Source organism: Podarcis melisellensis, assembly GCF_964234715.1.
Source record: "Podarcis melisellensis genome assembly, chromosome: 3".
NCBI classification, from domain to species: Eukaryota; Metazoa; Chordata; class Lepidosauria; order Squamata; family Lacertidae; genus Podarcis; species Podarcis melisellensis.
In genome coordinates, this window is record NC_138530.1 from 82,982,177 (window position 1) to 83,009,741 (window position 27,565).

Consider the following 27,565-nt stretch of genomic DNA (forward strand, 5'->3'; position numbering starts at 1 on the left):
ATTAAGGTGGTTACAAATGTTCTTAATACTTTAGCGCTGAGCACCGGCACCAAATACACATACTACAGCAAAAGGAAAAGGAAATTAAGTTCTGGCAAGACGGAAAGGAAACTAAGTTCTGCATCTACACACAATTTTTGCAGAATGTGTTCAGTTGAGAGCATCGTAATGGCTATGGTGAAAATCTTTTTTCTTTTTTTAAGGCGGGAGGGAAGAGACACCCAGAACTAAAAAGATAGCAGTTGGTCTTGACAGCAAAATATTCAAGGAAATAAGTGGGGGGCTGCATGTTATCTACACGGAGGAGGAAAAGAAAAGGGAGGGAACATGACAATAACGTCCAAATATGTATATATAGAAGAATATCAAAAGTTTCCAGCTGTCACATGGAACAATTAGCAAGGGACCTAAATAGGGTGGCCATAACATGACTCAGACTATCTCCATGACACCTACATTCCATTCAGTGTCACACTGCAGAAGCTGGAAACTTCAAGGCTGCTTTCCCTTCTGGTTAACTTTACAAAAGCCACGCGCCAATAGCAAGAAGAGAAGCAAGAGGCATTATCAGAGTTCATGGACACCATTCCAGCCAGGCAAAAACATTCAGGGTGTGAAGTGAGGATTGTGGCCTGGGAAAAGTTCCAAGGGCCAGACAGAGAGGGCTGAAGGGGCACATTTGTCCCAGGGACATGAGGTCCCCAAACCCATTATACAACTATTCCACACCCACAGAAATCCATGCCACCTCATGATTGGTGAGTTAAAGATTATTGCAGAAAGAGACTGCTGTAATTCCTGTCAGTGACAAACCTTTTGGCAGGCTTTCACAAATTTCAGCTGGGAGGAAGAACCAGTCATTACTGGCGTCACCATGGACTTTGCTTCTCTAGACTCCACTTGCACACACACAAGACTTGGGAATCCCTCCTTGTACTTCTGAGACTCTCCAAACCTCAGTGTGAGGTGAGAAACTGAACGCCTCTTCCTCTGTTACCCCAGATATCCTGGGAGTGTGCAAATAACTTAGAACAGAAGCAGGGACTCTGCTATCCAGAACAAAATAAGACCTCTTGTGCCTCTGAGTTCTCTGTGATGTATGAAGAGCCTACAGAAGAGAAAGGGACTCTCATTTCGTGTGATCAACCAAGAACTGTGGTCACCACTAGTCATCTGCAAAACCCCTGGCAAGCTGGTAGCCGAGGGACAGTTGTTTATTTAAAGTGTACATTAGACTGTGCCTAGAACAAAATGGAAAAAAGACTGCTTTAAAAATAAGCGGGGTGTGTAATCATTTTTAATTATTCCACTGCTATCCCTTATCAGGACAACCCAATTAATTGCTGCTTTTATGCTTTCCCCTAGAGTAAAACAGTGGCTCTAGAACCTTTCTCCAAAACATAATTAGATCAACTGCTGTCAGTCACCGCAGCATCTCTGTGTTTTGTTATTTGCTGCATTTAAACCTATTATCTTGTTAATCCATTAGGGAGGAGAATAAAGCCAAAATAATTCTTAAATGTGCTTCAAACAAACTTAAATGGCTTAGACTTGTTAAACTGGAACCTTCTGTGGCTGTAAGAGCACATTCACAACCACCCTGGCTATGAAATGTTATTTTGTTTTTTTTAAAAAAAAGAAATTTAAGTATCATTTCCCTTCCATCGCCAATTACCTAGCCAACAACTTCTCATCCATTTCAGCTTCCCAAATGTATTTGTTAAAATTACCCAACAGCCCTAGAACAGAGCTGGGGAAGCTTTGACCTCCAGATCTTGTTAGACCACAACTGGCATCTTCCCTGACCATGCTTGCTGTGTCCACAACATTGGGAGCAGAGGTAGTCAATGCCACATTCTCCAGAAGGTTTTGACTACAACTCCCATCAGCCCTAGCCAGCATAGCCAATGGCCAGGAATGACAGCAACTGTAGTCCATAATTTATAGATGACACCCCATTGGTTATCCCTCATCTGGAGGGCCAGGGCAGCCAAGAAGTCACTCCAATATTTCATTCAAACTTTTAAAGGTATCTTCTACAAGGGATTCTCTTTTATACAACAAACCTTATGAAAATATGACAAATACACTGCTGGGAAAGGGAGTCAGGTCCAACACTTACTATAAACTTTATGTGTATTTTCACACTGTTACCTTATTATATATAATTTTGATCTGCATGGATGTTGTTTGAAACACTAAGCTCCTAAACATTCAATTCTTGGAGGAGGTTGCAATCTCAGAAGACAAATCACCACCCAAGCCAAAGCTCGTATCCACATTCAAACTTTCAATTTTCTTACATTTTCTGAGCAAAACTCTATTCACTATCACTCTGAGAATACACAGCTATTCCCAACATGACATTCTAAGAAGATGACTTACATCCTGCAATAATTACAAGTCGCTCATGATAGGCAAGAAGACGCAGGTCAATTCAGACAGTCTAGTCCCACTTACACCAGAAAACCAAAACAAAGCTATTAACGTAAGTAAGGATAACCCATTGACACCATAATAATGGGCCTAGAGCTTCCACCCACTCTTCATTGTGACTCAAATTACCTCTGAGTGGCCACACCCTTTATTAAAAGTAAAGACAGATCAAAGGGTAGTGAGACAATTATTTTTAACTCGTGAATCTATTAGAGAAGTCATTTCCAAGGTATTCACTTTATGCTTATCAAGAGTCACCCCAGTGGACAAGCTGCCCTGACATACAGCTTGTCTACCACTATCAGTCTTGCTTGACATTGTAGTCTACAGCCACCAAGAAGCATAGGATGTGTTCCAGGATGCACAAGGTAGCCCAATGCCAGGGACCGTCTGGACACTGAGGAGTGGTGGCTGGGTACTGATGAGTGGGAACCGGGAGAAGGGGTGTTGTTGGAGATTGACTTGGGAGAAGGAATCAGTGATCTGGGGAAGCCTGTAGCAGCCGGGAGATGAGAGTCAGAAGCAGGAGAAGCTGCAGGATTGGAGAGTGAGGCACAAATGCAGGAGTCTGGAGAGATAGGTCAGCCTGGTATAGAGTCTAAGGCTTCCATGCCTCCTCCTCCTGCCCCCACCTCTCCTGCTCCACTGTCTCCCAAGACCATAGAGGACTGAAGAGGGAGGAGCAGAAACAGGTTACATGCAGGTGTAGTCTTCGCCTGCTTGCGTGCAGCTTGGGTGGGGGAAGATATAGAAGCTGAGGTTGGTTGGAAGGGCTCTCTGTTGCTGCATCTGCCTCATTGGGTACACACCTAGGAGTATCTGAAAGTCAGAGGACTGATGGACCTGCCTTTTCCTAACTTGTAAGTGTGCTTTTATAAAGAGTTGATTCCTCACTCTGGACATGCCTTGCCTGGCAGTGCTGTGTCAGGTACGGTCAATGCTCCATGGGAACTAGCAGCATGCCCTGGAACATTCAACAACACACAAGAACTACAGAGCAGCTAAACTGACATGGAAGAGGCATTCTGAAGGTAGAAAGTAAGGAAATCATTGTATTATCTGAACAGTCCATATAGCTTGGAACCCACATTTTATTTTCTTTCTAGCACTTCTCCCAAATGGCTCCCAACAGCCAAACAGCAAAATAATGCATTTTTTAAAAAGTTGATATATTCACTTAGCAATACAAAATGTAGACAGATGACTTCCAACATTATTTCATTTCTTCTCAATGGGAGTGCTACAGGGTGTTCTGGGTTATTTTAGTTTCAAAGTCATTAACAGGTGCTATTTAACTTGCCTTACAACTGGGCATGCCCAGGAAGCATACCTCTTGCATGAAAGTAACTTGACGAGCCAGGGATTTGCAAATTAATTAGAACAGCCAATCACTCTGAACCAAACTGGGTAGATTTTAATATGTAGGCATTTCTCAACAACAAGATTTAGTAATGAAAGGAGTTATTACTAAAAATGGTTGTCTACTAAGGAAGCCCAAGTATAGTTTGCACTGCAAAGTTTCTGCCCATACTCCTGAGCAACCTTCCTCAACCAAGTACTTTCCAGATGCTTCTGGATTTGAATTCTCATCAGCCCCAGCCAGCATGACCAATGGTCAGGACTGATCAGAGTTGGGAGTCCAGAACTTCTAGAGGGCCCTCAGGTGTGGGAGTCTGCTTCACTGCTTTTCTTCATTTACAGAAAAGTGCATTCATTCTTATAATTTAAAAACCATTGTATATTAGCCATCAGACACTCAGAATGGGAAACATGAGTCACTGATCCAGCACATTCTCACAAGCTACAGTGATAGACTGGCATTGCCAATACCACTGCCTCAAATGTATGCAGCATAAATATTTAGGACTTGGTTGCTGAGTGACCATTTCAAAGAAAAATGTTAGTACTGTTTTTATAAGTAATATAAATCTTCAGGGATTTAATCCTATCCAAAAGGATCATATGGTTACAAAATCACTTCAGTGACCAGAAGACTATTCTTATTTTACACATTTGATAAAGATCACACAAAGTCATAACAGGACAAAGTGTTTTTAATTAAGTTTGTCATTCAAAAAGTACAAACAAATGTTTGTTTTAAAAAAATAATAACGCATGGGCATTCTCTCAATGCTGCTTTTGTCCAAGAAGAACAGACAGTTCTTTCTCACACAGTACACAAATAAGAATATTTATATATCAACATATTAAAACAATGTTTTAAATACAATAGCTAAGATCCAAAGAACTACATTAGGTGTGCTCAGCAATCTGGACATGCTCAGTGGGATTTTTTAAAAATATATTCACCTCTCCTTTGAACAGTAGATCCCCCCGCACACTATATTACAAATGGTTTTTAAGAGGGGTTTTTTTCAGTTTCAGAAGAGCTTTGCCATGTGTCCAAGGGCAGCTCTTCAAAAGGCAAAGTACAAGGCTCATTTGACTGTGGGGAAGTAGTTGTCCGGCATCCAAAATGGCACACAATATATTTTTACATAGCTTATTGAGCCAATGTACTTTCTCCTCTTTGAATCAGTCTTCCAATGACAGCCTAGAACTGTACCTCCCAGTTCTTTGGACTACAACTCCCATCATCCCCAGTCACTGGCCATGCTGTAGTAACACATTGGAGAAAGCTAGTCTAGAGGGATTGACAAACTAATCCAGTGTATCTCAATAAACATTTCCACATAGGTTGCATTCAGTAAAAGGTCTCAAATACAAGCTTTTCAGAAAACAGTGGGGATCATATTCACAGTAGCAAAGAACACTAAAGGGAGCATAAAGCTGGTTCTCTGTCAAATTCAATATTTATTTGGATTTTATGAATATGGCATGGTTTTCCTCGTCACATTTGAATTGGTCCTTTGTCCAAGTTGCTCAAAGCAGAGTTCATTTAACTTTATTCTTGGATTCACCCTGTGGGTTAATTTAAGTAATACACTATGTGGCATTGGGCAAATGAAGTAATATCAGGCAATGTACATTTGTGACTCTTTCCAATCAAAATCCTACGAATGAACACATCTCACAAATACAAGCTGTTCATTTAAAAGCAATAATGAATATTAGTCTTAACGTTATGGCAGTCCACATGAAGGATGGGAAAGTAGCTAATCGCAGCAGCCGATTACATGGAATGACCTCAAAGAACAGAAGCCTCCAGTTTCAACCTCACCTGTGCTAAGGGGCTTTAGGCAAGCTACGTTCAGAGCATCTGCAATATGGGGGGATATTAATATAGACAGAGTTGTTGTAAGGAATGCAACAATACAATGCATGTGAAGTTCTGTAAACACTTGAAAATCCTATAAAAAGGTTAGTCTGTGGATTTCAAAGCATTTACCATGAGTATGATTAAATGTTACATATCACCTTTTATTTCCACTGAAACATCCTTAGGGCCCAGCCACAAATTTTCATTTAGATTCCACAAAGCCAAAGAAAAATGTATTTGGGATTGTGGTTTTTCTCTTCTCTCTCTCTTTTTCTCCAAGTTGTAGTTTCTAGGTGTATTTTTCCTCTGCCACCATGGGGATCAGTTTTCTGCCTCAAAGAACCTACTCTTTCAGTAATGTTGACTAATATATTCAACACTGTATGCAATTCAAATTAGTTCTCTCACCAGAGACAGATTTATCCTGAGAGATTAGTTGTGCCAAAACAAACAGGAAAAGTCCCTGGATAGTCTTCATTCTTCAATATCATGCTACCCTACCATAAACAGAACTCAAGAACACAGATGATTCTTCCACAAATTTTGTACTATCAAAATTTTATCCTTGTAAAAGCCTACTTGCTATTCTTTTAAGCATTCCGTGCTTAAAATGCAAAGGAGATTTCCATTTATTTCCAGCAGATGGACTAAAATGGCTTAAGGTTTTCATCTGCCTCTTAGGATCTCCTAGTCCTATTAGTCTGTTTTCATTAAAAATTTACCAGGCTGAAATATTGTGTTTCTGCCTTTGAGGCCATTAGAGGAAACCAAGTACATGCTCTACCTGTCTGAGAATGAAGAGCTACAGTGAAAAGCTAGGTGAGCCACAAAATGCCCTTAGCAAATATACTTATTTGGCAGACGTATGAGAAGAATTGCTTATAGAACTGATGTCGAAACTAGTTTTATTTTGGCAAATTATGTGCAAAAATAGAAGAAGAAATCTATTAGTATCAGTATAGTATTGTTATTTTCTAAATTTGTATACTGCCTTCATCCAAAGATCACAGGGTGGTTCACAACATAAAAATACAAAACAAAAACAAACCAATAATCTGAGAGCAGACCATCCTAATAGGTCCCCCACCTCTGCAGAGGCTGTAAGGTGCTGAAAGCCTAAACCTCAAAAGGAAGTGATCTGGCCAGGACAAGGGACTAATTACCCCACTTTCAGATCACCCTCTTCCTGCCCTTTTGCGGGGGGGGAAACAAGGCCCAGAGTGTGGTTTGCCCCATCCATTGGGCCAGTGATGTTGATCAGTGATGGTCATCATGGCAGCTATGAAGTTCTGAGCCACCCCAGAGCCTGTAGCCTCAGCAGAGATGTTGAAACCAGCATTCTGGGAATCTTCAACACTGCGTCTCTGCCAGCTCAGGCAGGGAGACTGCTGGGTAGTGAAGCGGGTGTTAAACCAGCAGAATCCCTAATCTGTCCCAATTGCCCAATGCCAGAAACACACACACTAGATCCCGTCTCAGTTGGGACAGAGAGCCTGGAGAAAGAGACAGAATCTCTATAGATTACAGCAACTCCCCCTCCTCGACTCTCAAGTCTGCCCCGATGCAGCATCAAGTACCCAGGTGGGCACAACTGGGTGAGACCAACCAGATCTGTCTCCTCATCAGATCGTGGATGAGGGAGGTTTTACTCAGAGCTGAGCAACAGCAGCTGCAGAACCAAGGGCTGGCTGATAGGACAACCACGATTCCCCAGGAACCACAATTCCCTTGCCTGACCCACCTCAACACCATACTTCCCTCTGCCCAGAGCCATTGCGATTAGCCTCACCCCTGCTCCCCTAGCTCTTCCCTTCCCATGTATATCTTACATCCCTTAATTTTAAAAAACAGTAACAGCTATGTAGAATTACATTTATACATCATTTAAAACTAAAGAAATAAGACTAAACATTCTAAAGCAGCTGACAATTTTACCCACTCTGCCTTCTTGATACAGATATAAGTAAAAGGTGAGGGTTGCCACTTCAAAACAAGATGCTTTCGCTTGAATGTGTCCTTGAGACACGACTTTTTGCATGAAACACTTTTCTATGCCAACTGTACTCACAACTGTACTCACATCTACTTATCTCAAACAGGAAGTGGAATTGCACACAGAGAGTAGAGGCAAATGGCCATCAAAAACCTGCTTCTGATATTCATGCAAAACTCATTTAAATGAAACCTATCCCTGCACATTACTTTAAAGTCTAAGGAGGCTTCACAGCAGCACCTGCAAGATGGGAGAAGCCATCTCCTGGTTCTCAGGTCAATGAGTAAAGCACACCCTTTTTTAAGAGTTTACCGCATAATCAGCATGCAAGTGGTCCCCTCCCACTTCCATGAAGGACTGAGGCTTGAAATACACCAAGATCCAAAAAGGCAACTGTTGGTTTGCAAGATTTGGGAATACCCCTCCCTTTGGTCATTGTGCTTGTTGCCTATTGGTGCTGCCCTCCTACATTACTTGAGGTGTACCACAAAACTGACTCATTTTCTTTGAAGGAGTATACAGAGAAGTGCAAAAAGAAAGAAAAAATAACCTAACCAACAGAGACTGCTCTTGTCCCCATATAAACACTTCACAGAAAAATAGGGGTGGGGGATAAAATAATAATTGATAATAATAATACATTTTATTTATACCCCACCCTCCCCAGCCAGAGCCAGGCTCAGGGTGGCTAACAATAGTAAAATTACAGTAAAAACATAATAGGGGGGAACCAATTTAAAATACAGGTTAAAATGCAATTTAAAATGCAGCCTCATCAAAACCATAAGGGGAGGGAAACATAAGGGTCAGACTGAGTCCAGACCAAAGGCCAGGCGAAACAGCTCTATCTTGAAGGCCCTGCGGAAAGATGTCAAGTCCCGCAGGGCCCTAGTCTCTTGTGACAGAGTGTTCCACCAAGTCGGGGCCAGTACTGAAAAGGCCCAGTCTAACCACCTTGTGACCTGGGACCTCCAAAATGTTGTCATTTATGGACCTTAAGGTCCTCCGCAGGGCATACCAGGAGAGGTGGTCCCGTAGGTACATGGGTCCTAGGCTGCATAGTGCTTTAAAGGTCAAAACCAGCACCTTAAACCTGACCCTGTCCTCCACCGGGAGCCAGTGCAAGTTTGTACTAAATACAGCTTATTTTAGTTATTTTTCATATCACCCTTCAGTTCAATAACTCCTAGGCTGGTTTACAATAAAAATAATTCGGGGGGGGGTGGGAATAGTTCCAAAGATGTACAAGTATGTGAGTAATGATGAGCGAAATTTCAGAAGCCAGAGAGAACAAAAAGAGGATGCCCAAGAACTGCAGGCAAAACTATGAAACAGTAATGATTCCTACTCATTACTAAGGTGGGGGCACCTTTGTTCCACTCATATCTTAATGCAAACTTCTCAAACGAATACGTGAACAGGTCTTTGAAACAGAAATTTGAACTCCTCTGAATTTTGCGATGCAGTTCTCCAGCCAAATCATGCATACAGAAATGTATGCATTTCTAAAAGTGCTTGGAAAATGTAATGGTTTCTAAGGGGTTGCTCGTGTGTAAGCAGGCACCTATCTCCCTGGCTGGGTGCAAACACCTGGCTGGGCTGCCAAAGTGAACCTTTTCTGTCCGGACCACCATTCACCCGTGGCTGACTCAGTCGCTGGCAGAATCCGTGAGTGGGCGTTTCTTAAACTTCTTCCAGCAAAGAAGCTCTTTGACGCCTAGTCTCCGCCTACCCTCTCTGCGCGAAAGCCTTCTGCGCAGGGAGGGCGTGGCAACGGAGGACCCCTACTCTCCCCGCTGGTCCCAGGCAAGGAGTCATGGGACCGCCTTGCCACTTCCCCCACCTGCCCCCTTCTCCACTGGTGCTACGCTGATTCTCTTCCCCAGAAGATGGGCTGCTTCTCCCGATCCCTGGATGCTCTCTGGAATCCCTCTGGCTTTTGCGCTCTCCCTCCAGTACTGATGGCAGTTCCCTGACAGAAAAATAATGCATGAAAATGATATACAAACATGGATTTTATCAGGGTGTGTGTAAATTTCCATGCAAACTTTTTTCATGAAAAGCTTTGCAAATGTTCAGCTGTTTACAAATGATATAAATTGCAAATGAAGAAAAAAGCACAATTAGAAGCAGAGGGGACTTTGTACTTGTATGTGGAAACGGGACACATAGAATTTAAGATCAGAAAAAGTGGGAAACTGGAAGAATTTGAAACAGAGAGATTTGTTCACTCCTGCACTGACCCCAAAAGACACAGACCTCTGAATAACTAAAATTATATTGTTTTAACATATTGCATGTTTCAATAATGTTTCCCTAGCGAAGCTCCTCCTTTCTGTTTCCAGCACCACCCAAGTTTAAAGCAGCAAAAGTTTCTACTATTAAACAAGCTTTTTTAAACTGTAATATCTAATCCAAGGAATATTTAACAGTATAGAGTAATGGGATTAGCACACTTAAGAGTCCAATGGACTACAGCTGTTATTTAATTCTCAACAGCCCAACTTTGCTTTAAAAATGAATTGAGCTCGATTTTTTCTATAAGGCCACACAACAGGGGTAGCCAATGTGGTGCCTTTAAGATGTTGTAGACTCCCACTCTTACCTGCCCCAGCTGGCATGGCCAATGGACAGGGCTGAGTTGGAGTCTATGATATCTGGAAGGCACCTAGTTGGCTACCCCCATCCATTTAAGGATCAATGCACTTTCTGAGTCTTCTGCAGAGGTGTTATTATGAAATCTACACTGACGTAATTACAGGTTTGCTCAACTAAAAAGCCTGGCATTGCAGAATTGCCTGCTCACAACACACATCAGGGTGCCTACGTTAGTCCTCATGCTGGTTGTTGTCAACGCTACAGACTATATATCCTTCGGCATTCAACATCTTGCCTGGGGAAGATAAAGATGTTCCACATCAGCTTCATAATGACCTTGTCTGAAACAAGTTTGGCGAAATACAAGCTATATTTTTAAGCAACAGAGATTAAGCATTTGGGTGAGGAGGAGTATGGCAGTTGTAATTTAATTGCTTCTTGCCCTGCTGAAGTCTTGAGAAAATAAACAGAAATTTATTCTCCCTCATGTTCCGCACCTTCCTTGCCATGACTCTCATCAGGACAGAAATGACATCATTTCTCATCTACAGATATAGATATACAGTGGTACCTTGGGTTACATACGCTTCAGGTTACATACGCTTCAGGTTACAGACACCGCTACCCCAGAAAAAGTGCTCCAAGTTAACAACTTTGCTTCAGGATGAGAACAGATATCATGCTCCGGCGGTTAAAAACGGACCTCTGGAACGAATTAAGAACTTAACCCAAGGTACCACTGTATATATACATATTGCTTGCAAAAAGTTTAGTATGTTATGCTAGAAGATGACGTGTCATCTACATAAAGATACACAGAGTGCCTTAAAGCAGCCTTCCTCCACCAGGTGTTCTCCAGATGTTTTAGACTGCAACTCATGTGCTGGCAGGGGCTGTTGCAGTCTAAAACATCTGGGGAGCACCAGGTTAAGGAAGGCGGTCTTAAAGAAAAGGAATTCGGCTTATCTTGTATTTAACACAACTGCACCAGCAAATTCTTGAACAACCTGTTTTATTACATACATTTAAACCCTAACATGGTCAGGTATGCTCACCTAAAGGCCTGCTTTTGCCCATAATCACCAGCCAGCATTTCAAGATCACCATCTCGGGCCCTGCTCTCTGTTGTCCCTTTAAATCTGGACTCGTTTGGCAAGAGAAAGGACCTTTTTGCAGTGACACTTCAGCTAGGAACTCCTTCCATGGAGAAGCCCACCAAGCTTCTCCCGTTTTTTGGTGCTTTTAAAAAACAAATCATGGTTAGTGAGGGAAAAGTTTAACCACGAGTCTGGGTCTGAGAAAGTTTCTCCGCCAAATATTGGCTTAGCTCAACGCAGCATGGGAGTAAAAAAAATACTCAACAAAGTGCCTGTGTCCTCCTCTCCATGAGCCAACACGTTTGTCCAGTTGCAGCACTGCATAATTTGGTCTACTGTGTTGTGTGAACCAAGCCCATGTTTTTATCCGTGGTATCCCCCCCCCCGTTTCTTTTTTAAACTGGACGGGTCAACCGGCTTATTTTTAAAACTGGATGGGTAAACCTGCTTTTCAAACTATTTTTGTTAGCTTTGCTGCTTTAATTATGAGAGTTTTCATTTTTATATCTTCACAGGCCACCTTCTGAGAAGATTTCCTAAAAGACAGAGTATAAATCTATAATCTATCCTCCACAAGCGGCGATAAAAATTTCCAAAGAAAAAAGGCTAGCTCTCGAGATTGTCGCATCCCAGGAAAAAACAAGGACCGAACAGAGTGATGCAGATGAAAGGGAGAGGCCTGCATTCATGGGAAAGAGTAGGCTTTCATTGCAACCTGGAGGATAAAATAACTATGCCACAAAAACAGGCCACCAGATCTGCCCTATAAATTTCCATCCCCGCTGGCACAAAGTCACCAGGGGCACCCTACAGCTAACCCTTATATGTTGATGGTTACCTTTCCCTGATAAATCACATGGCAAACCGAATGTTTTATTCCATAGAGTTTCTTCCTAGTGTAGGAATAAATCAGTGCTAATCAGAGTGCATTACATATTAATTATAACACTTTAGTTTTACTTGTCAAGTTCTTGTACTTCTGTTGTAAAATCCATGTGATGCCCTAGATACTGGCCCAGTCTTGATCTATACAGATCCCTCAGGGGAGATCAACTGTACCACACAGGGACCCTGTTTGTAATATTCAGCTCTTCACCTCCAAAATGATAAGAACAATGCTTGCTGCAGAGTAGGCTTGCCCAACAGCTGTGACATTACCTAGCTTTCTAAAACGAAATTCAAGCTGCGTTGCTGAAGCCAATAGGATCTCACCTTTCACTTGACAGATAAGCTAAAGCTGCAATTCTAACTAAATTTACCTGGGAGGAAGCCCACCGAATTCAGTAGGACTTCTGAGTCAGCACAATTAGGAGTGTGCTCTAAGCTCCTCAAGCAAACATTCTTTGCACTGTCCTCCTATACTGGAAATAATGTGTATTCACGAAAAACAACTATCCTTTACTTGTCAACAACTCAGTGGAAAAGCACAGTCTATGATTCTCTGTTTTGCTTGCATTAGGTCTCACATGGAATCCCTGGCACCTCCAGTTAAAATGAGCTCCCATAAGGAAGCGTACAGAAATTCTGCCCACAGTCACTGCCAGTCACTTTAGGCAATATTGAGCCTAGTCTCTGTCAATCCAAAACAAAAGGCAAAATTTGGCATAGCAAAGGATCTAATATGATATTCAACTGGCAATTCTTACTTCACTCATATTCAGTTGCCTTCACAGACTTTCACCAAATGTGGAAAAGTATCGCCTTTTCATTCTTTGCATATCAAGCATGGCCATTTTAAAACAATTCATTTTGTAAGTGAAGTACAAGGTAGACTGTAGACTCATGTGTCCAAGAAAAATGAAAAATTCCTCATGAGCTAACATCCATACAGGAAGAGATGGAAGACAAATGCAATCAAAATGAGTTTATTTATTTATTATTATAAATATTATTATAACACTTAACATGAGTGTCTCACCAATGCATCTCTCTTAGACACAAATTTATTTTTATAGCTATATATTTTATGTCAGGGCCTTTCTGCTAATTTGACAATGGGTGAGTTGCTGGAGTGGGAGGAAAGGAGTATCCATCCATCATTACTTTGGTCAGCAACTGCCTAGAGCACTGTTTCTGTCCCATTAAACTTTAATTAGTTTAATGTAAATGCCCAGTGCACTTCCTTCTTTAAAAGTCTCACCACGGCAGAGGATTTCGCGCAGCAGCTAAGAAGGGCAGGAGAGGCAGCATCTTCCCAAAAAAAGGAGTCCTGGAGCATGCGGTTTGTAAATCAAAAATAAGGTTTATTTACAAAACACCAAAAAACAACCCTGGCGACGAACCACACATCTCAGCAAAACACACACCCAAAAGGGAGAAGGGGGAAGAACAAACAAACAGGGGGACTATTTATACAGACTCATGTTCCTGGAAGCCTAATGACCTCCAGCTGCTCAGTGATTAGAGCGTTTCTGCTACTCTTTTAACCCTTTGATAGCAACACCCCCTCTCGCTCGTAACACTGAGCTGTACCAACCTTAATACAAATTTAAACCTGAACAGAAACATTTATGAGATTGCGGACTCAAAGCTTTTGTAAAACCGTCTGCGAGATTTTCTTGGCTTGGACAATACTTTAGTTCAATTAAACCTTGTTTTACACTTTGGCATACATTTTGATAACGGATATCCAAGTGTTTTGTGTGCGCCTTGAATTGACCTGATTTAGCTAGTTTAATACAAGGTTGATTGTCTTCCCACACTCTGATAGGTAGGGAACATTCTCCAAACAATTCTTGTACCAGTTGCTTATAAAATTCCAGTTCTCTACATATATCTGATAACGCATTGAACTCAGATTCAGTTGAACTTAAAGCTATAAGTGATTGTTTTCTTGATCTCCAACCAATTAGTGCATTTCCAAATTTTATCGCCATTCCTGACACTGATTTTCTATCTGGTCCAGCATCTGCCCAACTGCTGTCGGCCCAACATTCAAGTTGTGTGCTGCCCTCTGCTGATAGTTTTAAGCGAAAGCTTTTGGTAGTTTGGAGATACCTTAAAACTCTTTTTACTCCTTGCCAAGCATGCATTGATGGTTTTTCAGCTTGTCTACACAGCATGTTGACAGCATATGTTATATCGGGCCGAGTCCACTGTGCAATGTGGAGTAGACTGCCTATCGCTGACTGGTAAACCCCGGGATTACAGAACTCTGCCTTTTGCTCAGTTTGAGCATCCTTTGTGTAACTTAACTCCATTGGGGTTTTAACACCAGCACAGTTGTTCATTTTAAACCTTTCCAGCAACTGCTGGATTTTAGCTTCTTGGCTAAGCCAATAGTTACCATTTTCATCTTGCTGAATTTTAACTCCTAGATAAACAGATACATTGCCTAGTGATTTTATCTGAAACCTTTCTCCAAGCTTTGTGGCAAATTGTTGTGCAAGTTTATCATCCTTTCCACTGTATAATAAATCGTCAACAAATATCAAAACTGCTTCTTGTTCACATCCCGAGCCTTTTAGATAAAGACACGCATCTGCTGCGCTCTTTCTGAACCCCATGCTCTCTAGAGCATCGTTTAAGCAGGAATTCCAATTACGGGCGGACTGTTTCAACCCATAAATGGATTTGTGTAGGCGCCAGACCTGGTTTGGCTTGTCTCCTTCAAAACCTGGTGGTGGTGTCATATAGACTTCCTCCTGTAAGTCTGCATTTAAATAAGCCACATTGACATCAAAATGAAACAGCTTATTACCCTTCTTAGCTGAAGAGGCTAGAAGCATTCTTAATGACTCCGATCTTGAAGTAGGGGCATAGATTTGAGAATAGTGAACACCTTTGCGCTGCGAAAACCCTTTTGCAACTAGTCGGGCTTTATATTGCAACTCTTCAGTAGTTGTGGGCTTTAAACGATATACCCATCGACAACCTACAGCTTGTTGCCCTTTCGGAAGCTCTGTACTTGTAAACACACCGAGAGACTTCATTGAAGCCATCTCTTTTTCCATTGCTTCCTGCCACTTTACGGCTTCTGAGCTTGGAAGCTGTTGTACTTCCATATAGCTTTCTGGCTCACACTGTGCCATATTTACGTATACACTTGTCACCTTAAACCGCTCTGGCGGCTTGCCCTTCGTGGCGCGTTTTGACCTGCGCAATTGCTCCTCTTGTGCCCCCTCTGACCGTTGGCTGTCAGAATCTGTCTCAGACTTTATGTCTGGACGTGCCCCTAGGGATAAAGACCTCCGTTTAGATACCTCCCTTGGGCTTGATGTTGCAGGTGACCTGCTTTGCTTTTGCTGTCTGCTAGGCCTACTGACTGGCGAAGTTGGAGCACTCCTAGATTCTGGCTTTTCTACCTTAGGAGAAGAACCTCGTGCCTGATCAGAATCTGCATCTGAACCATGTGCACCATCCCTTTCTGGCTCATCACTCTCTGGACTTTCTTTCTCAGCATGAATGCCTAAATCATCTCTCAAAATGTCAGGGTTAGCGTGTAAGTGAGTCCATCCGGACTGCTCACAAAAATCAGCGCTCCTACTGAGGACCACTCTTGTAGTATCCCCACCTGGGTCCACAAACCTCCAAGATTTGGCATGTGGTTCGTACCCGCAAAAGATGAGTTTCCTAGCCCTTGGACTTCCCTTTTTCCTTAACGCTTTTGGGATAAGTACATAGGCTTGAGATCCAAACACCCGAAAGTAATTAACTTTGGGCTTCTTCCCATATAAAGCAAAATAAGGCGTAGTATCAATTACCGAATTATATACTCGGTTCAGAATATGAGTAGCCGCCTGCCAGGCTTCCGCCCAGTAACTCTGAGGAAGTTTAGCATCAAACAACATAGAGTTTGCCAACTCTTGCAGAACCCTATTTTTACGTTCGGCCACGCCTCCTTCTTGGGGGGAATAAGGTGTAGACAGACGATGCTTAATTCCCTTTTTCTTAAAGAAATTCTGCAACACAGACCCGGTAAATTCTGACCCTCTGTCTGTCTGAAAAGCAAGTACTCTAGTACCGAATTCAAGTTCTACCGCATGAACCCAATTTTTAACTGTTTCTGCAGTATCTGCTTTTGTTTTGAGAGGAAAAAACCATGTAACCTTTGTTTTGTCATCCGAGAGACACAGTGCATACTTTGAACCTCCCATGCTAGCAACAGGCATTGGGCCACATAGGTCCATATGCACAAGTTGGAATACTTTGTCAGATTTCCTATCTGAACTGGGATAGCTGCATCTATGAACCTTCACACTTTTGCATGCAGTACAATCCAAATACTTAGTACATTTGTTCAATTTGCACCCTTCTGATAATTCAGGTTGCCTTTTAACATACTGAAAATTAATATGCCCTAAACGGCGGTGCCATAAATGAACACAAGAATTATGGGTAGGTGTGTTCACACAACCAGCATGAACCTGTTCAACTTCATCTGGACTTGTCTCAAAATAATATAACCCATTTCTGCATTCCACCTGCAAAAGAGATACGTTATTCTTTGAAATAGTGCAAACCCCATTTTCAAACACAGTTTTAAACCCATTTCTATCAAGTTCTGACACAGACAAAATACATCCCTTCAGTCCCTTTAGCACGTAGGCATCAATTTCTGTTTGCAACCAATTTAAGAACACTGTGCCTACAGTCTCTAAGGAACGTTTAGTTGAATCTGCCATTGTCACAACTTTAGGGGTTTGCAAATGTCTGCAATTCTGCAAACGGACACTAGATGGCGCCACCAGGTGGTGAGATGCACCACTGTCGATCAACCAGCGTAGATTGCTGCCTTGGCCACGCCCTTGCATCAACGCCATTGCTGAAGCCATGTGCTGTGTGCTGTGGGAGTAGCCACGACCTCCTCCTCTTCTTCGACGTCCCCTGGAACTCCTTGTCTGGTAACTAGGGGTAACGGCCTTGTTGCTGTCTTGACCAGGTTCACGTGTGCAATTCCTGATTAGATGGGAAGGGGAACCACAGCGAAAACAGTGTCTAGCTGCAAAAGCATTTACTGTGTGCTCAAACTCAGCATCAACACTCTTAGGCACAGCATAACTCCCCTTTAAAGACAAACCTCTTTCTCTTTGCCTTTTATCCTGTTCATCCGCAAGCCGAGAAGAAATGTATTCAAGGTTTAATTCAGTTGAAGGCATAGCTTCCAAAGTTAGAGCTAGAGTCTCATAGCTTTTATCAAGAGAAGACAACAATATGTATGACTGCTGCTCCATAGAGAAAGGAATGCCCAGCTGTCTTAGTTGATTAAAGGCAGACACCATTTTGGCAATATGTTCTTTCACACACGCTCCCGGTTGGAGACGTAAATCAAACAAACATCTTGTAGCATGGATCTTGGCCCCCGCAGTTTTTCTGGAATTTAACCGCTGCAGAACCGTCCAGACCTCATGCGTGTTCTTTAACTCAGAAACATAAGGCATTTGCTCTGGTCCCACTGCCAAAACTAGTAGACCTTGGGCTTTCCTGTCGCGTTTCTGTGAAGCTGCTGCTGCTGCTTTGGCTTCTGCAGACGCGTCTGCAGCTGCCTGTAAAGGCGGTGCTTCAGTACAGCTCCACAACTCTTTTGCTTGCAACCAAACCCTTACTCTAGCCTTCCAATCTTGCCAATTTTTCCCATTGAGTCGCGTAAACGGGACAGTAAAACTTTCCTGGGACTCTGCCATCCTCCCTGGGGCTTAGGAACGATACTCACACACCTGTAGACCGTCTCCCAGCTGCTGAGGTGGCTCCTTGAGGAATCAGACGTCTTCCAGCGAGTACAAACTGCGCAGTGCCTCTTTAAAACTTTTCTAGGCACGTTGCAGGACTCAAGCTGCTTTGGAGGCTTTCGTTGTCGGCAACCGCTTCTGTCTTCACTCCAGTCCTTGCATAAATCACTCTGAACTGCTCTCCTTATCTCCTTCTTGACGTACAAACATCCATAACCTGTCCCATTAAACTTTAATTAGTTTAATGTAAATGCCCAGTGCACTTCCTTCTTTAAAAGTCTCACCACGGCAGAGGATTTCGCGCAGCAGCTAAGAAGGGCAGGAGAGGCAGCATCTTCCCAAAAAAAGGAGTCCTGGAGCATGCGGTTTGTAAATCAAAAATAAGGTTTATTTACAAAACACCAAAAAACAACCCTGGCGACGAACCACACATCTCAGCAAAACACACACCCAAAAGGGAGAAGGGGGAAGAACAAACAAACAGGGGGACTATTTATACAGACTCATGTTCCTGGAAGCCTAATGACCTCCAGCTGCTCAGTGATTAGAGCGTTTCTGCTACTCTTTTAACCCTTTGATAGCAACAGTTTCCCAAAGGGGGCAATACCGCCCCCTGGGGGTGCTGGAACGACCCAGGGGGTGGTAGTAGCCTTGGGTGCAATTGGGGCAGGGGGGGGGGTTGAATAAAAATAAGGGGGGAATGGAAGCATAAAGAAAGAAGAATTTTTTGAAAAACCATCCATACATGTTTCATCTGTTCTGTAATTATGTTTACTAATGTAACACAGAGTTAAAGACGTCGTGATTATTTTCCAAATAAACAGACAAAATGCAAGTTATAACTCGAAATCAGTGGTCACGTCCGCCGACAGATCTTAAGAAGCATTTTTTATTTTAATATTATCCTTTCGAAATTAAAAAATTGTTCAGTAGCACCTTAGAAATCAACTAAGTTTGTTCTGGATATAAGTTTTCGTGTGCATGCACACTTCTTCAGATACTTCTTCGTCAGACCAACATGGCTACCTACCTGAATATTATCCTTTGCGTGTAATGCACTATGTTACTATGGTTGATTTTAATAAGTAATTTTATAACTTAAAGCTTCAAGGTGTCTTATTTACAATAGCATCTTTCTTTACTATGTTGTAGGACATAGGTAGAAATATAGACACATTAAAAAACGCCAATTTGTCACTGCATCTTTCTGTTCATTCACTTAAAGAAGGCAGATTTCCAGGAGGGTGCTAAGTACTTATTTTTATGAAAAAGGGGTGGTAGGCCAAATAAGTTTGAGAACCTGTGGCCTAGAGGCAGGTTGAACATTATGATCAAGTCATAAAACTCCATGAAATCCCCCTCTTTGCTGGCCCCTCTCATAGTGCTGTCATGCTGCCAGAATTGCTTAGAGATTTCGCCAGTACCCTTAGGAAGCACTGCAGACATTTCATGAGGAAAGCTACAGAGGGTGAAATTCTAGCTGCTCTGCCCTTTTCAATGCACAGTAGCCCTCAGGGCCAGGGCCTGGCAGCTACCTCCCTGCTTAGGCAAGAAAAGAGAGAGGCAAGCAGTAGCCTTCCAAGGAAGCCCCACCCTGAAAGCGTTTGATTAAGGATGAAAACAGCTATGACTAACAGTGTAACAATGCAAAGTCCCAATGGGCAGAGCTGCCAGATCCCAGCTGCCAAGCTGCTAATAGTCAACGAGTTTCACCTGCTACTATCTGGTATCAGGTGCTTCGTGCTCAAACCACAAGATCATCTCACCGGGTAACTTGGCACAATGACAACTGACGGCAAATGGCTCCTGATACAGGCACACTCTAGAAGACAAGTTGACCCTTCCAAGTGGCCCTTCAAGAGAGGGAATCAATAATCAACTTCCACTTTGCTCTCAGCTTTAGGTTCTCCCATGCATTGTTTGCTTTAATGTTGTGGGTGCCCCAAAGGGAAATATCCCTGAAGAAGCATGGAAAATATCCCAGGTTCGTTCCCCAACATCTTTAGGTGGGGCTGAGAATCATAGAATCATAAACTTGTAGAGCTGGAAGACACCATGAGCATCATCTGGTCCAACCCCCTGCAGTGAAGGAATCCTTTTGCCCAATGTGAGACTCGAACCCAGACCCTGGGTTCTCATGCTCTACCAACTGTGGGAAAGACCTCTGTTTTCAACCATAGAGAACTGCTGCCCTTCACTAGCAGCTTTAGCTACCTACATCCTGGCAAGATTTCTTGACTAGTCAGTAACACTGGATACGTTCTCCCCTGCCCTCCTATGATATTGTTCATTTTTCTTTTCTTTTCTATTTTTAACAGACATGCTGCTCATAATAAATACAACTAAGGGTGCAGCTAAATTACTGTTTATCCATCTTTCTGTGAAACTTTGTTCCGTGTGTATTGTCTACAAAGTTGCCTACAGCTATCCACAATAAGAAAAAAACAGCAAACTGCCTGGGAAAGCAAGCCTCTATACAAAAACAACAACCAAAAAAACACTCTCATTTAAAAAAGAAAACCTCTTTTACTGTGGGGTAAATTGAAGTCAGAAAGGCTTTGCATCATTTCTTTTGTTTTGAACTTTTTGCAAGACTCCAGTCTTGGCCTACTAAGTATTAAGCACTGCAATGCTCTGTTGGTTTTCAATAATAACTTGATAAAAATAAGAACTTGATGAAAACCATTCGGAATGGCACAGACCCCTTCAGACAACCGGGCCAGTTCCTTATGAGCTCTACTGCAGCAGTGTGAATAACCTGTACCTCTTACAAAGGGTCTCTCATTTGGTGATATGCTTCAGAAAGGCAATTTTCCCCCAGGACTAAACCTGGAGAGATTATTTATACTACTGAGTATGCCTTACATAAATTAGGTTTTATTAAGTATGCTGTGAGTGTGTTTTATTTTTACCTTGTCAGCTACCCTGAGAGGGCTTCTGCCCTTAAAAAATACAGCCTAAAACTCTTTCTAATTAATTAAACATGCAACAGTTTGGCTTTTATTCCAATCTTTCTCTTGCCAGTAAAGATAACAATGCATATTTTTTTTTAGTTTTTATTATCGCCATAATGCTGTAATCCTTGAAAGACTCTTGAGGGATGTTAAAATAACCACCATCAACAATTTATAGTGTACTTGGGTTTTGGCAGAGCTTGTTACTAAAGCTGAATTGGAGAGCAAGAGTCTCATTTTTCACCTCTGTTAATGTGTCATACTTGCAGCACAAGAAGGCTTGCTTCAGTTGTCAACCTTTGTACTCTCCTGAACTGAGGATCAGGTTCACAGGCCATTTTACAACTTAATGATTTCAAGAACTGTGTGAGGGAATTAGCTCATCTCTCCATCAGCATTAGTTGCAAATGACGAGATCTAGTCCTGCTCTGGGATCAGAATCTGTAATTATTATACTATATTTATTGCTCCGAAAGACACCATATTATCTAGACCAATTACTGCAGTATCTTTAGTTATTTTGCCTCTGATCTGAAGGGTGAAAGCAATAACACCTGTTAGGAACTGCTTGCATCACATTCACTGCTAAGGGACCTCCTGCATATGAGATTTTCCTGCATCTGTTCATATAGTACACCCAAAACTCACGGGATACAAAGCCCCCATTTACAGCTTGTTGAAATGCCCTTTCTACACAGCACACACACAGAGAATCCTGCACTATGGGTGGGTGGTGCCATCTGCATATGGGAAAATATGATGCGAGAAATGCCATGCTATGGAAAATGCACACATTTTCTAATTCAAAGATCACTCCTGCAAGCAATTCCCTTCTTCCTTTGCCCAGGAAAGTGTCACATGTAAAAATAATGCATTATGTCCACAGTCCAAATTAATATGTTGCATCTCAGGTTCCCCTGGTTAATCTGCAAAATATCCAGCACCATCTAATTATGTCATATAGTCAAAAGTACTGTCCTTCAACTGATAAATAGGTTGGCAAGTGGTTTTGCACAGGTTACAGGAACATAGGAATACCTTATACCAAGTCAGAACATTAATCCATCTAGCTCAGCTTTCTCAACAATGACTGGCAGTAACCCTCCGCGATTTCAGATGGGAGACATTCCTTACCCTACCTTGAGATACCAGAGATTGAACCTAGGATATTTTGCATGTAAAGCTCTACATCTGAACACTTAATAGTTTGTGAAAATGTCCAATTAACAATGGCCAAGATCCAAATAGAGGCATAAGTTTATGCAAGAGGCTTGTCCTAGTCTAATGGAATCTACAGTATAATTTAAGATTCCCTTGCCACCCAATAGCAACATTCTCTAGGTGGCTTGCAGTATCCTAGACAACTTTTTAAGAAGCTTCACTTACTGATATACATGTAAATGCCTCGTTCAGCTTTGCATAATTCAAGAGACAAATAGCATAATGAAAGTCACTCCCCTCTACCTTAAGGAGCATTTGAAATACCATGTCCCATCACGAACAGAGAATTTGTCCAAGGAAGAGGCAGGCATGGTTCTTGACTTTAGCAATGCCATTCCAGTGTCTCCACTTTTCCCAATTTCTGTACAAAACCCACACAAAGAAAGGCACAGCTTCCCGAAACAGGGGCCATCAGACAAACTGAAATTTAATATCAACAGCTAATGCAAGACCAAACACTTAAAATGATTAATTTTCTGCCACACGCCACAAAGGAAGCAATTTCTCAAGATTCGTAGATAACCATCACCCTTCCTTCCTGAATTAATCCATGATAAAATGTATTATATTATCATTTTGCAGCCCAGTTCCTGTTATCTTTCATTCTCACCTTGCTCACTGTGGGCAGTCAGCACAAGTTACAGTTGCCTGGAGATAATGCCAGAAATTACCTCCTAGCACCCTCTGTGCTTTCTGTCTCCATCTCCTATTCATTGCGGCCTTGGAGCCGGCCAGGATGGCATAGTTAGTACTTCTAAATAGAATGTATAGCTTCTTATAGTACAGGCATGATAGAGATCTCCATATACAATAAAATACACTCACTACACAGCAGTTGCTTTTAGTAACATGTATGTGGAGACGGCAATGTAAACTTAGGCTCACTATTGTATCTCCATTTCCTTATCTGTGAACCAAGGGTACCCAATCTGGCTCCTCCAAATGTCACAGTACTCCAACTCCCATCAGCCCCAGACAGGATGGTCAGGGGTTCTAGGATGGTGGGAGTTGTAGTCCTTCATTATCTAGGGAGCACCATATTGGCTGAAGTCAGAGAGAGAATACACATATGCGTATAAATATACGCAATCTACTTAGAACACCTGAGAGATTCAACAAGAGATCCGGGCCAGAGTTTGTGAATCACAATTTCTGGCACAGAGAAATGTGTGCACTCTGTTCTCCATCTAGATTATGAAGACTTCCCAATGGGGGAGACCCCCCCCCCCCAAGCCTCAGCTTCAGACATTCAACAGGAGTCCATAAGCACCAAAGTACCATTGTTGCATCCTGGTAACTTCTCTTTCTTACCTACCAGCTATCCAAAGCTGTTCCATTTAATGGATCTCACAATTAGTTCCTGGCTCTGAAAGCTGATGCAACTTCTTTTTTTATAAGTTTTTTATTGTAGCAGACAAACATAGATATTCTTCTGTAACTTGTACTAATAACCTGTGACCTTTGATCTCAGGTGTGCATTTTGGGTCAGAACCTTCCACCAAATCCTGGTGTTTATCTTTTCCCTAAAAGTCTTGAGGAAGGTTATGCTGTAATAAACATCCAGATAAGGAAGTCTAACTTTTCCCTGCTGCAAAGCCCAGAGTGCACCCTCATTGCTTCCTTCTTTAATTATAAGAGATTACTCAGGTAAGGGCTCAGGCCTTCTCTATTAACACCAGAGACTCAGGTTCCACAGTAATCATCACATTCTGAATTAATTAGCAGGCGGCATGTTAATTTAATGAAAGAGGCAGGCAAGGTAACAAGTACTGTGTGCAAGGAAACCTTCTTTCGTAGCTATAGTTTCTAATGTTTAGATGTTGCTGTTATTGTTAAAAATAATAATAATATTTTAAACCTCATGAGTACCCGATATCCTCCCACATTATAAGGCAACACACAGCATCAGGAACTTTAAACCCCACTCCCCATCCTCCAAATACCAACTGCTCTGGAATTATAACTGTCAACTTTCCCTTTTCTTGCGAGGAATCCTATTCGGAATAAGGGAATTTCCCTTAAAAAAAGGTAAAAGTTGACATCTATGTCTGGAACGTCAGCTTCTTTCTTCATTTCAGAATATCTGATATACCTCAAAACAAAAAAATTCCTTCCAGTAGCACCTTAAAGACCAACTAAGTTAGTTCTTGGTATGAGAAGTGCATGCACACTTCTTCAGATACACATGCACACGAAAGCTCATACCAAGAACTAACTTAGTTGGTCCTTAAAGTGCTACTGGAAGGAATTTTTTTGTTTTGACTATGGCAGACCAACACGGCTACCTATCTGTAACTGATATACCTCAAGTAAGCAAAAAAAACCGTAAACAAACCCAAGGTAAGTGTGTTTGTGAGGAGGAAAATAATTTTCAGAACTCAGAAACCTTCAAAGTTCTCTTTAGGTCAAAAGTTCTGCAGCCTCTCCCAGCTGCAATCACTTCCTACGGAGAGTAATTACCGCATTCAGAAGTTCTCCTAAAGGTGAGCAATCAACCTGCAACAACTGCCACCCAAAGTTTCCAAAATCAGAGAGAGAGAAGCTAAATCATTCCATAAAACAACATGCCAAGAATGACGAACAGGATGGAAAGCCACCCTTTAACCTATATATACACATATACGTAAATTATGACACATACATATGCACAAACATACTGTGTGTGTAGAAAAAGAGATTATTTGCAAGGTACATAAAAAAGAGCAGGCTAGTGTATTCTTTTGGAGGTGACTTTTAATGCGTGTTTGTGGGAGGTGATCTTGGAAAGTGTTAACAACTTCCCCCAACCAAAGCCTATGTTGCTGTTCATATCTATCTATAATAAAACAAGTCGTATTCCAAGCTTTATCTAACAAAAGTCAACCAGGGGTTCCCAGATGAACAGCGTCAGCAACAAGAGGGAAAAGCCCGACAGAAAGCAGACCCGAATGTAAGCCAAGGAAGGGAGAGAGGGAGGAAGGGAGAGAGGGAGGCGGAGAAAGAGAGAAGAAACTCGGGATGGAAAAAGAGGGAAGGGGCTCAGAGATGGGAAGGGGGGAGAGAGCCAGAAGAGGCGGAAGGGGGGACAGGGCAGCAGCGCAGCCGCCGGCTTTCTGAGCCGGGAGGGAGGAAGGCAGAGCGCGGGGCTCTCCGTCTGGCCCCCCAGTTTACCTGCCGTCGCCGCCGCCGCCGCGCTTCGTCCCCAGCTGATGCCGACTCGGCCCGGGCGTTGCGCGGCTGCTGCTGCTCCTCGCAGCTCCGCCCCGGCGCTCCTGGGAGCCGAGAGCGGCCGGGCCGGGGCGGGGCCTCCGCTGACGCCACGGCAGGAGAGGGAGGAGGAGGAGGAAGCGCCTGGTGCCGGCCGGAGTTGCAACTTGGAGCGGCGCTGGTCCGCTCTCCTCCCTGGCCGAGGGATGCTGAGCATGCGCGGACCCGGTCGAGCGTGCTCAGTAAGCGGCGCCGAAGTCGCCTGCCCAGTTCGCTGCCCTTCCTCGGACTTCTAAATCAGACATGCAAGAAGTAGAACGCGAGCGATCTGCTCCGGGGCAGGAGGACTCGGAGGGGTGTTCAGAGAGCAGAGGCTCCCTGCTCAGGGCTCTCGCCTTGTCGTCCCTTTGGCTGCCCGCACGAGTCTAATCTTCCGAGTGTGTTGCATGGCAAAGCATCGCTTCAGCCCCCCCCCCATAGAAAAGAAGACAATCGGTACCCACACCACGATCATACGCAAAGAATGCAGAGGTTTTATCTAGCACAACACCAACAAAGCTTGTGCGCAGCTACAGCAGCCCATGTATTTTAATATTTTGTGAAATATTATATTTAGTATTTTTTCCCTGTCTTTCCATGTATAGTGGTACCTCGGGTTACATACGCTTCAGGTTACATACGCTTCAGGTTACAGACTCCGCTAACCCAGAAATAGTACCTCAGGTTAAGAACTTTGCTTCAGGATGAGAACAGAAATTGGGCTCCGGCAGCACAGCAGCAGCAGGAGGCCCATTAGCTAAAGTGATGCTTCAGGTTAAGAACAGTTTCAAGTTAAGTACGGACCTCTGGAACGAATTAAGTACTTAACCCGAGGTACCACTGTGCCTGGGACGCAGGTGGCGCTGTGGGTTAAAGCCTCAGTGCCTAGAGCTTGCCGATCGAAAGGTCGGCGGTTCGAATCCCTGCTGCGGGGTGCGCTCCCGCTGTTCGGTCCCAGCGCCTGCCAACCTAGCAGTTCGAAAGCACCTCCGGGTGCAAGTAGATAAATAGGGACCGCTTACCAGCGGGAAGGTAAACGGCGTTTCCGTGTGCAGCTCTGGCTCGCCAGAGCAGCGATGTCACACTGGCCATGTGACCCGGAAGTGTCTCCGGACAGCGTTGGCCCCTGGCCTCTTAAGTGAGATGGGCGCACAACCCCAGAGTCTGGCAAGACTGGCCCGTACGGGCAGGGGTACCTTTACCTTTACCTTTACCACTGTGCCTGGGTATTTTGAGGTTCTTTTTGTGATTCAATATATTTAGGAAGTGAAGACTGAGTTTTCTTTGTTCACCCAAATGTGGGTTTCTGACGTTCCCTTCCCCAACCCTTCTTTTTTTAAAAAAAAAAAAAAAGAAGAAGTTTTTCCTGTCCTGACATACAGGTTTCTGAGATGAATGAATATCTGTAGCAATAACAAACACTTTTGGAACATTAGGAGAGAAAGGATAGATGTTCAATGTGGGTATTTATTAGGGAGATACATAAGGAAGGAAGGAAGCTCGGAGCAAGTAGGACTCATGCTGTTTGAGCAGAGTAAGGCAATAAATCCACTGTCCAGCCCAGAATTTCCTGTGTTATTGAAACCAGCTCTGAGCAAGTTTGTTTTCTTTTTCTTTTCATCTTTGTGGGACGCAGAGTGGCGCTTTCAGCTACAAAGCTGACCTGCACATTCTTGCAAAGAATACTTTCCTCTTTGGCCTAGAATGCAGGATCAATGGAACACCTTTTCTTCCCATGCCCATTGTCACAGGAGTGCAGTAGAAATCCCATTTCTAAAATAAAAAGCTAACAAGCAAAGTTCACAATTCAAAGACTGAATAGTTTCACTTCAGGCTTTCCAAAAGCAGTTTCTGAGATGTGTTTGGGCAGGACTCTTACAAAAGGCATGCTTTGCAGCTAATTATGTTCCTCATTCACATAACATGGCATTCACATAACAAAACAATTATTGCTGGGATGGTTAAAGTGGGTGACCCATTTCTGTGATGTCAGTGCAAGGTTATTTCCGCCTTGTTTTGCATGCCACTCCCACTTTTCTTTTTAGTTCCCTGTCACATACCAACAACCTTAGGTGATGACCTCTATTAGGCTAGAAAAAGCCTTCATTTGTTTACTGGCACACACAGAGGGAATCACAGAGCATCTTGTTAAT

General features: G+C 42.9%; 1 protein-coding gene across 5 annotated transcripts in view; it reads right to left on the reverse strand.

The window, feature by feature from the left end:
- Positions 1-25,493, reverse strand: part of MYO6 (myosin VI) — a 112,970-nt gene extending 87,477 nt beyond the window's left edge. For 2 of the 5 annotated variants that reach the window (XM_081904850.1, XM_081904849.1), the window contains exon 1: positions 25,338-25,466. The gene's annotated coding sequence lies outside the window, so the exon portion shown is untranslated. Of the gene's footprint in view, positions 1-25,337 lie in introns of all 5 variants that reach the window. The other 3 variants (XM_081904852.1, XM_081904851.1, XM_081904853.1) reach the window with 2 other exon arrangements.
- Between the last annotated feature and the right edge of the window lie 2,072 nt (positions 25,494-27,565).